We start from the raw sequence: 12357 nt of genomic DNA on the forward strand, positions 1-12357 counted from the left end.
TCTAGTAATTTTCCACATCCCCCTTATGTCTGACATTTGCTTCGTTAGAATCAGGTCTCTTTACAATCATAAGGCAAAGCACATTCTTATATTAAGGAGAAAGGATGGCATTGCCATCGCAATATTTTAATCCAGAAAACATATATCTGCTGTTCTCTGTAATGACATATTTGGGAAGTCAAGTAACCTTTAGAAAGAAGTTTACTATAATGAAGTCAGTCTACCCCTGAAATACTTAAATAGGGAATCAAGTTTTGTCTATAAATGTGTAGTTAAGTTTAAAAGGTACAGAGTTAAAAAAAAATAGCCCACGTTCATTCAATTTGTTTTGTCAAAACAAGTAATAAAATATCTTGAACAGTGCCGAGCCAATGGGACTTCAAAATAAAAAGTTGTCTCAAGTTAAAGACACAGTATATTAACAGATGAGCCTGTTACAAAATTATAAATGCAGTTCAGGATAGGGTAGGCAAGAGGGCAGTTAATCTGAACTGTAGCAATGGAAGTCTTCAAACTGTCCATGAAGAAGGCTTCTGATCAATCCTTTCCTTTCTGATCACTATCTCTTTTTGTAAACTTTGGCTTCTTAAGAAAAAAAAATCAGTGGAATATCACAGTGGGTAATTTATTGTGAGTTTCTAAGGCTATGTAAGATTTTGCCTGGCTAATTTACATGTGGTTTCCATATTAGCTTGTTAGGCAGAGTGATCTTCTGTAAAGCAGGTTCAGTCTCCCTGCAGGTTCACTCAACCTCTTGGGAGTTATAATTTCCTTCAAATCCATCACTGTTCTGAAAACTTCCATATCCAACTCCACCAACTTCTCACACACATAGCTGCTACAGAAGGTGGACTTGTTGGCATCACTACTATGTTGGTAGTCTCCGGCACCAAATTCTTCACTGAATCTATTACTCCTAGGATGTACACAATTGCTACCCTTGTAGTGGGGCCATTTTTCTTACCAAGATGGCATTACTTAGTCTCTATAAGAAGTCTCTATAGTCTCTATAAGAAGTCTCCAACTATATAAGAAGTCTCTATAAGAAGATACAACAAATCCTTGGTAATATTTATGTTCCTCTTGTTAGAGAACAAGTTAGTAGGGCCAAGTTTTCCTACACATTCTGTACAGCCAATGTGATGTACAGTCTTCAATATCACTACAAGTCAAAATCGACAAGTTGTTTTATATTTGAAATGTCCAGTCCTCTAGATGCTATTGCTATAACCACTAGAATAGGGTTTTCCTGACAGGAACAGATGAAGGCTCTTCTCTGTCTAAGATTGCTTGCCATGGATACTGGTACAAGAATATCTTTCCTGGTATCGTCCAGAGAATCTTCATTCTTTTTGTTCTCTGCATACACTAAGGTCAATGAATCCTTGCCTGTTGAAAGTCATGCAGAAATTATCATTTGTCTGACTTCTGTGTGATATTCTCAGAGGCAGAACCAATCTTCCCACAACCAAGAAGATATATTCATCCAAGAAATTAGGAGCAATCATCTTTATTTCTCTAGGGAAAACAGCACTAAACATCATGATGTGGTGAACTCCCTTTGGAGACTTGCTGTTTTGTTCAAGTATTCTACATATCTGAACTTCAAACTCCATATCCAACATTCTATCAGCTTTATTCAACACCAAGTATTTGCAAAAGTCTAATCCAATATTTCCTCTTTCCATCATATCTACTAGGCCTCAAAAGTGGCTACTAACACATGGCATCCCTGTTTTAAGTCTGCTGACCAATATCAGCACCACCATAAATAATCCAAAGAGAACCCTAGAATGGTATGAAAATTTTCTGGCTTTCTCATAGATCAGCACTGCCAGTTGTCTTGTTGGTGCTAATACCAAGGAAACTGGATATTTGCAGCTTCCAAATATTCCATTTTCTTTTATAGCTCTCCACGTTTCTCCTCTACCATCAGAATAAATCTGCCTCAAGATGGGCAAGAGAAATACTTTAGTTTTTACAGACTCTGTTTGGGTACAAGCCACCAAGTGTCTTTTCCTTCTGCATTGGAGTCAGGTGAGTATAACAAATAAGCTCAATGTTTCCCAAGATGAATTCTCCCATCTCATCATAATTGAAACTTTCAATATGTGGGGAGAGAGTTGTTGCCAGTTGCCTCAATTGGAATGTCATATTTCTAAAAATTAAATCTATTCTTATCTCCAAAAGAGTTTCTGTTCCAAGCACTTACTTGGTGGGAGTGGTTTTGACAAATCATCTTCATCTGATCTGTCACACCAGCAACTGGTTCCACTATGTTCATTTGTCAGAGCCACTTCTGTAATCATGGCTGCCAATACTATCAATCTTTTTGTCCATGATCATCAAACCTCCACTTTTATCCACTTCCACCATCAGTGAGAAACTAGACTGTCCTCTTGAGTCGCTATGAACCTCAAAACTGTTGTATGCATCCTTCATTGGAACTCATTATGAACTGTCTTTATCAAAGACTCTTTTAGTAACTTCTCTGTTTCTTAAGGGAGGAGGAATATAGCACCCTTTATAGGCTGTACTTCCTCCATGCTGATTACCAGAAGAATTCAGATGTGCATTACCAAATTGCTGGTTCAGTTTGAGCTCATTTTCCACCACCACAGGATCTATCTCTGAAGAATACAGAGAACTCAGAATCTTCCTCCACAGCTCTCTAAAATGTGTAGAATGTTGTTCCGACAAATAAGGTCTCCAGATACATAACCATTGTTTGAAAGAAGTATCTTTGAACAACTTATGATTCAAAAAAAGTTTTATGACATTATTGTCCAATGATTATAAAACATGGCTGAGTAAATCATTTGAAATAGGTATGTTTTAATGTTTCATATAGTTTTTAAATGAATTTTAAATTATTTAATTTAAAAATCATCTCTTCAGATTTGTTTGATAAATCTCTAATTGTGTTACTATTTTAGATTAAACAATATTGCATGTATTTCAGTCAAAAATACTGGGATTTTACAATTTTTTGTTTATTCTATACTCAGTTACAGTGTGATTTATTGTCTATACTTTTCTCTGTAATAAGGAATTAACCTAATTAAGTTTGTGGGTACTAAGCAAAAAACTATGAATTCACTTAATGACTTGCAAGTAGCACAATGTAATAGTGTAAAAATAAGACTATAATTTTAGAGATTTCTCTGAATTCTAATTTTGACCATAAATGGGTTTCTATCAAATATTATATGCAGTTAGAGCCACTATAACTATATGGATTTGTGAATATATTGTTCAAATATACATAATGGCTCACATCTCTTGACATACTCAAGGTTAAATGTTGACAAGTGCTGTGCAAATTCTTCACCCTCCTCCTTTTAAATATTGCATGTAAAATGCAACATGTGTAAATGCCACAGGTTAATAGGTTTCCATAATCCTGTTCTATATATAGAATTCTTCAGGTCCCAAGATACAATGCAACTAATCCAATGCCCAATATGAAAGAAATTATTTTATTAATGATGTTTCCTGAATTAGGTAAAGAAGAATTAAATCAGTTTTTTGCACTTTTGTTTCTTTAATTGATAAGGGATAATAAAATCTAAGCCTTCAGAATGATAAGATTTTCAAGCTGTAAAAGACCTACAAAAATATACATCTAGTCCATTATTGATGAGGAAATCAATGCCTATGTTAAGCTCGCTATCTGTGACAGATTTGAGAGAATGTCAAGATAGTTGATTCCTAGGTCAATGCATTTTTCTGTACAAGATACAACCTCTCCTTTAAACTAACACAAATGCATCATAAAGAAATGTTTCACATAGACACTATAATTCCTTTAATTCAGCCTTCTTTCCTTCACAATTCTAGATTAACTGGGAAAGTAACTATCGTATTTCTTTTTGTTCTGAGTATCAGTTGTTCCAAACTCCACTTTATGTGAAATTTTCTACTTCTACCAAACCCACTTAATAACAGAAAATGAGTCTCTTTTTTTTCTCAGATATTCAGAAATTTCCCAGGAATAATCACAAACAAAAGATTTAAGGAGAATACAAGCCATATGCTTAGAAATTTGCATTTGGTGAGTATTTAAGCATTCTTGGTAAAGAATCTTTAAGTATGGAAAGGATGTGTGCTTTTTCAGCATATAGAGGAAGGAGAATGGGGGAAGATCAATCTTTAGCTAATGAAGTTGCTTTATTCCCTTCCTCCTTGTCTCCTTCTCATCTGCTTTTTTTCTCTTTCTTTTGTTTTTTCCTTGCTTCAAAGTAATAAGCCAGAGACGCCTGGGTGGCTCAGTTAGTTAAGTGTCCTCTTAATTTTGGCTTAGGTCATGATATCAGGGTTGTGAGATGGAGCCCCATTTGGGGCTCCCTATGCAGTATGGGTTTGCTTGAAATTCTCTCTCTCCCTCTGCCTCTGTCACTCCTCCAATGCTCTCTCTCTCACATACACAAAATAAATAAACAAATAAAATCTTAAAAAAAAAAAAAAGAATCCAAAGTGAACATGGTGGTATATACTAGAAGGTCCATTTTTTTTCTATTTTTATATATGCTTCAATATAGCATGATTAAAAATAAATAATCAGAATATTTACATTAGAACAACGTTCCCTACATTTCAGAATGGAACTACTGAGATTGGCAGATTAAAAAACTATATTTATATAACTTTAGAAGTTCAAATGATATAACCTTTAATATACACTTTAGCTTAAGTTTACATTCTGAACCCTCCATTCTCAAGTGAAATATCAAAACATTTTTCCTTAGAGTTATTTAAATGGATAGCAAACATTCCCAAAACTGTGTAGCGTGGGATTTAATTAGAGAGATTAGTGGCCCCTTGGTTCCCTGAACTGAGTAGTTTGTTTCTTGAAACTTAGAAAGATGAAAAACTAGGTCCTCAGGCTCTTATTCCTCAAATTATAAATATTCCCCAAACAAGCATACTAGCTGAAAAAGAAAAAAGAAAAAACATGACAAAAGCCTATATATTCTTCAAATACTTGCATTTCTAATTCAATGGATAATTAGGCAACCTGTCCCTTATTACCACTGAGTGGGAGGTGGTCAGTGAGGAAGGTTTCTAGGGATATGCATATTGTCAAACTTTTAATACTATTTCCTTCACAGTCTCAGAAATGAAACATATATATATATATGTTTCATATATAAATACATACATATATTTATTAATTTACTTCTTAATCCTTTTAATCATTTCTATAACACTAAAAAAATAAAAGGAAACTATCTGATTTCCTAGATAATGGCTATGCAGTTATTTATATTTTTATTATTAATATACAATAGATTCATCTCTGTTGAAGGAAAACTCCACAACAAAGTAATTCTGAGGAGTTTCATACCCAGTCTTTTATTATTAATATACAATAGCTTAGTCTCTGCTGAAGAAAAACTCTTATCCATCAATCAGCTCCATTTCTGAGCTATTGTATTCAGTTAGTCTCATTAAATTTGGTTGTGCAAAACAATAAAATAATACAAGGTTTTACCTTTCCTATTCATTTCTATATACTATTAAAGCAATTTACTGAAGTTTCTACAAGTCATCCATTATTTTAGTCCCTTTGGGCTGCAATCCAGAAGTCTGATATTAGAGTGCCAGCATGGTCAAATGAGACTTATCGCTGTGCCCTCACATGGCAGAAGGGGCAAGGGATCTCTTTGAAACTTCCTTTATCAGTCACTAGTCTCTTTCATCAGGTTCTAGCTCCATAACTTGAACACTTATGAAAGGTCCCACCTACCAATATCATCACCTCTGGGGGTTAGGATTCCAACACATGAATTTTAGGGGGATAAAAACATTCAGATGATAACATCATCTGCCTCTACCCATTTGCCTCTACCCAAAAAAAACTGGAGGCTCTGGGATTTGAAATCTCACTAGCCCTTTAGGCTGCTTATAGGAAAGTTACTTCTTTGATTTATTTCTCAGCATCTTTTGTATTCCACGATAATTGTTGTTGTTGTTGTTTTCTGGCAAGGTTGTTATGAGATCAATTAGATTATTTAAATGCCAAAATTTCAGCCATATATCAGGTATTCATCAATGACAAAATTAAATTTTGCCTCTTTTCAATGACTTGTGCTTCCCCTTTCAGTGTCAAAATTAAAGCTCTTAATATTAAATGCCTTTTTAAATACCTATTGGTAAATTCTACATTTTAAGACAGACATTTCGTCTGCCTAATTGTGTTGAACACCCTTATAGTAGATTCCTGGCACATAGTAAAATTTCAATAAACATTTATTAAATAAATAATTCTGGGGTTCCTAGAGTATCATGTACGGAGCTTAGAAGCTACCACTCCACCCTAGTAATAAGGAGTGAAAAATGGAACACAGAAAAATCACTCAGTTTTCTAGAATCCCTAAGAAAGGTAAAGACACAAGGAAAACCACTGTCCCTAAGAGAACCCAACCAACAGAGAAATAGAGAATAACAACTTAGCAAAGCAGGGACTCATGAAGAGAAACTGCTGTAGAAACCAGTGCCTGGGTAGAAACCCTAGGCTGTAATCACCAAAACTGATGGAGGCTCAGTGTGGAGAGCTCTGAGTTGTTGTAGAGGGACTCTCACAATATGAGATTTACTTGCAGAAGCTTAATCAGGTTCCCACAGTAAATATCAGAAGAAAAAAATTCAAAATATGAAAATTAAGCATTTATAATAATAAATAACCAAAATCCAGAACACTGACAACACGAAATACTGCCAAGGATGTAGAGCAATAGGAACTCTCATTCATTCATTGCTGGGGAATGCAAACTAATACAGCCATTTTGGAAGATAGTTTAGCAGTTTTTTACAAGTAAATATGTTCTTACTGTATAATTCAGCAATTGTACTCTTTGGAATTTACCCAAAAGTTGTGAGAACTTAGTGCCACATAAAATAAGGATGTTTACAGCAGCTTTATTCATAATTGCCAAGACTTAGAAACAGCCAAGATGTCCTTGAGTAGGTGAGTAGATAAATAAATTGTGGTACACAGACAATGGAATATTATTCTATTATTCAGTGCTAAAAAGAAATGAGCTATCAAGCCATGAGAAGTCATGGAGGAAACTTACATGCATATTACCAAGGGAAAGAAGTTAATCTAAAAGGCTACATATGATATGACATTCTATAAAAGCAAAACTATGGAGACAATAAAAAGTCAGCGCTTGCCAGGAACTGGGATTGAGAGGAAGGAGGGATGAACAGGCCAAGCACAGAGGAATTTTAGAAGACTAAAAATATTCTGCATGATATTTTAATGATGGATACATATTTTTATACATTGATCCAAACCCATCAGATGCACAGCATCAAGAGTGACCCCTAATATAAACTATGGACTTCTGTGATTACAATGTGTTACTATCAGTTTATCCCTTGTAATAAACGTGCTACTCTTGATGAGAGAAGTTGATAATGGAGGGGAAGGCTCTCCATATCTGAGAGAAGGAGATTTATGGGAAACCTCTGCATGTTCCTCTCAATTTTTCTATAAACCTAAAACTGTTTTTAAAAAGTCCTTATCATCATCATCATCATCATCATCATCATCATCATCATCATGAAGCATATGCATTGGATACCCAGTAGCTCGCCGTGATCGTATAGTGGTTAATAGTGGTTAGTACTCTGCGTTGTGAGGCATATGCATTTTTTCTATATCTTACTACTGATTAATATAGATAATAATATCATGTTCACAAATGTAAGAATGAATCTAATGCTAGTTGAAAGACAAAAGTAAATTTATTATGCCATACTACTGAAGCAATTGAAAATCAGTTGTAAATAAATTTACTTTAGTAAAATATCAAGATATGCATTTAAATTTCACTTTTCCAAAATTGTAGCTATGTTTATACATTTATAATTATCTTCACTTAAAAACATCTGTAGAGACTGCCATAAATACTGAAGTGAAAAATATATATAAAGTGGCAGATCAAGATTTCAGCAGTGGCTATATGTCCAAAATCCTTCTTCCTACTCCCCTTACTAAACTCTGTCCCTACCACCATATTGCGCTGAATCCAGTGAAGTTACTTAAATTCATATGTTCACCCCAAAATATAACCAGTTGTCTTAGCTCCCACCTCAAAGATAAACAATGGCGTCTCTACTGAAGTAGACTTTTTTATCTCTAAGTTTAGATTTTAACTAGATATGATTTTGAGGAATGAGATATAGGAAAAGCCTTACCTAAGCATTTTATTTTTGAACAGTGTTTTGCCAAAGGTATCATTCATTGTTGTTCCTATATATCTGTAGTGTAAACACTGTGACCACTAAGGCAATATACCCCGATATTCATAGGACATAATTTAATAAAGAATGAGAGGTTTTTTTTTTTGCTTCTGATACAAATATCAAAAATAAATTATGATGAGATCTTGCCTACAAGATGACCTTTAGAATGGAGGCTTGGAGAATTCGTTATTGTTTTTTAATAGCGGTACTATTGTAGTAAAAATAATAAAATGTTAAGTAGTAGGAGGAACAGAAATGGCATGATTTAAATTACAATATTTTGTGAGGCTCTAGATTAATATACTCTGATTACATCTGGCATTTAATTAATTTATTTAATTTCTTTCATTTCAATACCTGCATTACAAAAATGTCATTAATACAACACTTTCATCCAGATCACCAAATATTGAGTGATGTTAAAGAATTGTGATCATGCATTAAGCACTGGAGATTTTAAAACAAATGCCATATTTGCCCTCTCTCTCTTTCTTTCTTTTTTCTCTTAGTAGTAGTACAGTCTACTGGGGAATAAAATCATCATGTATTGCAATATATAAAATAACTATACTATATAATGCAGATTATCAGTGGCAGATAAATACAAAGTGATCAAAGTAGCAGGTACAAGATAAGAGACATGAATAGTGCATATCAGTAGAACTAATATCTAGTCCAGGCTTTTCCATTGCTCCAATGTGAAATTTTGAACAAATAATTTCACAGTTGATCAAGTTTCTTTAATCATTAAATAACTGACCAAGAATTAAAATAGCTAATATTTCTTGGGAAGTTTCACTTTATATAAAAACCTACTCTGGCTATTCCCATGAATATGATGATCTTATTGAGTGAAAAATGAAGCCTTCGAGGTAGTACATAAAGAGTAAGCATAGCATCAAGGATTCATATCATTGTGTTCTACCTCCTGCTAGTTAATGCATTCAGCACGCAAATCACAATACAATTTTCTAAGGTCCCAGAGGGGGAAAAAGTGTAATTATCTGAAACATGATTAAAAAATGGAAGACAGCACATGAATTCAGCTACCTCCATGAAGAAGATAACATTTTCCTTTTTTTTTCTTTTTCATTGCATTTCTACTAGTTTTCTGTTAAGGTAGCAGCTCTCAATAAAAATAAAATATAAAAGACATTTAGAGTTATAAATAAGTCCTAAGGATCTAAAGCACATCACAGGGAATATAGTCAATGATATTGTAATAACTATGTATGGTGGCAAATAGTAACTAGACTTTATCATGGTGAGTGTTTTATAATGTATATAAATGTCAAATAACTAATTTGTACACCTGAAACTAAAATAATATCGTTTTCAACTAGAAATAATAAATGAATACATTTCCAAGTGTGATTTCACAACACCAATCAGATCGCCCTGGATAATGTCAATACTTCTGTTTCTGCTTTTGATCTAGATGAAGATGTTACAATATGGGGCAAGGGTTGGTAGGAATGGAGGTGCTAAAGTACCTCCATCAAAGCAAGTGAAATTGGAGATTAAGACTGTGAAGCTTTCCCCATCATAAAGTATTTCACTTTCATTCAAAGGGTATAGGCCTGCTTCTACTGGCAGATCTCTTCACTTTCTTAATTGCAAAATTTGCTTCAGATAATATTATCTATATCCCCCTAAAACATCCCTTCCTTCTAAATTAAATTTTAAAAATCACCAGCAAAAGGCTTTTTGTCTTATATTTATCCTCAAACGTGAAGAAGAGGAAATGGATGGGGTGTCAGATATGCTCATAAAAACATTCAGTTCACGTGAAAGGAAACTTTTATCTCTCCTAAAGGTATTAATCAAAGACTAGTACCCAAAGTAGCTAACCCTGTGGCAAGATAAATGAACTGTGGAGTACACACAGAGCCTAGGATGTACCTAATATATAAATGCCATACATTCTACAAACTTTTGCATAAGTATATTCTCCTCCAAAAAGCATTGTGTGTGTGTGTGTGTGTGAGTTTTTGTTCTCTACTAATATTATAGAATTAAGACATATAGCTATTAAATAGGAGCCACGTGATGTTAAGACACAGAGTTCATGAAACACATTTATAACTTAACAATAAGTGAAGATATTTAACTGCCTGCTGCTTAAGAAAGTTGGTCCTGGGGATGTATAAACCATTAGACCTTGAAAAAGTGTCTATAGAAATGTGCTGTTACCCCCATAGGTGGCTATATGCTCCATCTAGGTGAATTGAGCTGTGCAAATTAGCATGTGATCACAAACCAAGACCAAAATAAATCCAAGTCATGAGGGAAAGATATCAAACAGGGAGGATGAAAGAAAAGTAAAGAAGAACCCCTGTCTCTTTTTCCAATTGCTTTCTTATTAGGTTTTCAAAGGAATTTGTGTTGGACGAGAAAGATTTTTATTCTCAGAACTACAGACAGATTTTCTCATATATATGGGAAACCGTGGGGTGTCAAAAATACATGGACTTAAGATGGGATGAGCAAGTCAATAGTATCTGAAAAGATTCAATAAATTGGAAAGAATTGTCTATATTCTTAAATTATCTATAAGCTTGGATAAATTAAATGCATCTGAGGAGAAATCACAATTCTTTCCATTTAGAAAAGGCCTAATAACATCAAAAAATACTCACTTGTATTTTAAGACAAACTAAATGTCAAATTCCTTACGATAACCTTTTTTAGTACCTGTAGTGAATGGGTCATTACGTTACATTCTACACTTACCCCAAATGTGCGTAAATCACATAAACACATATACTGGTGGTTTGAATGTAGAACCTGATGACGTCACATGTGCACCAAAGATATGAAACTGGGTTGATTCCCAAGCAGGTGCAAAAATAACTTGAAAAAGTAGGAAAGGGATATTGGCTGGGGTTAAAGTGTGAGATTGTGGTGAAGGTTTCCTACGTGAAGGCTGGGTGCATGTGCCCTGAACTTCCCTGAGAGCCAAAGGTGGGAGCACTCAAGCTTTCTTATCATTTTGACCGTTCTGTTTTATGGACTACCTCTGTAACTCATGTGTGGTTGAGAAGAATGTGTTTTCTGTTATGGTTGGATGGACTTTTCTACAAATGTTAAGACAGCCAAGTTAGGTGATAGACCTGTTCAGGTCAACTGTGCCATGATTTTCTACCTGCTTACTCTATCAATTTACAACAAAGAAATTTCAAATTCTCCAACTTTCATTTGATTGAATTTTGTGTTTTTTTCTTAGTGTATTATTGTCTTTTAAAACTATTTTAGTAGCTCTAGAATTTACAACACGTATACTTAAATAATGTAGGTACACAATGAAGTTTCACTTGTAACGCTTCCTGTGTGGTGCAGTTACTGCCAGGCGCTCAGCTGAGCTGGGAAAGAGAGACTGAGCTGCCAAATGTCAGTTAGCCAAATTAAGGCAACAAGCCAAAAAGTGGAAGAGTTAAGTCTTTAATCATTTACTGCAATGGGAAATAAGCAAAAGGCTAAAAGCAAGGAAGCCCATGCCCCACCCCTGGTTCATTTTCCCCCATGGAACAGCACATCAGTCAAGGGGTGGTGCAGATGTGGGGGTTGGCTCACTGTTGGCTCAAAGTCTCTGGCACTTTCATGGACTCTCAGGGAAAGGATAGAAGTGGGAAGGTACCAAGTACTGAGTCAGTTGGGGAAAGGTGTCTTTATGGTTTCCAGTTCCTCCCTCTCCCCCATATGAGACCTCAGCAAAGACGCCTGAAGAAGACCTCTCTGCCCAAGGCCTCAAATACAGACACCTAGGAAGGAAGGTGATGGTGATGGAAATGCACATGTGTGAAGAGCATGACTGTCCAGAGGGCCTCATACCTTGACTCCTCCCTTCAGAAACTGCAGTGCATTTGCTGCAACACCAAGTCTGTGTGGGGAGGGCATTTTTCCTCTGTAAGATAGGACAAGTAAAGCCTCTGTAATTGCCTATACTCAGGCCCCCCAAAAAATCACACATAGGTTTTTAACTAGGAGCCAAACTCCTCAGTTACCTTTAAGAATTTATCCTGAATTCCTCCTTCACATACTTTACGACATTGCTATCATTTATATCAATTATTCATAGGTTATACACACCTGATATATTGT

At 34.9% G+C, this 12357-nt stretch overlaps 1 pseudogene; it reads right to left on the bottom strand.

Annotated features, from left to right (window-relative positions):
• Positions 1 to 742: 742 nt before the first annotated feature.
• LOC100686065 lies at positions 743 to 12153 on the bottom strand (annotated as a pseudogene).
• Positions 12154 to 12357: the final 204 nt, after the last annotated feature.

The sequence above is a fragment of the Canis lupus genome, chromosome 22 (assembly GCF_011100685.1).
Source record: "Canis lupus familiaris isolate Mischka breed German Shepherd chromosome 22, alternate assembly UU_Cfam_GSD_1.0, whole genome shotgun sequence".
NCBI lineage: Eukaryota > Metazoa > Chordata > Mammalia > Carnivora > Canidae > Canis > Canis lupus.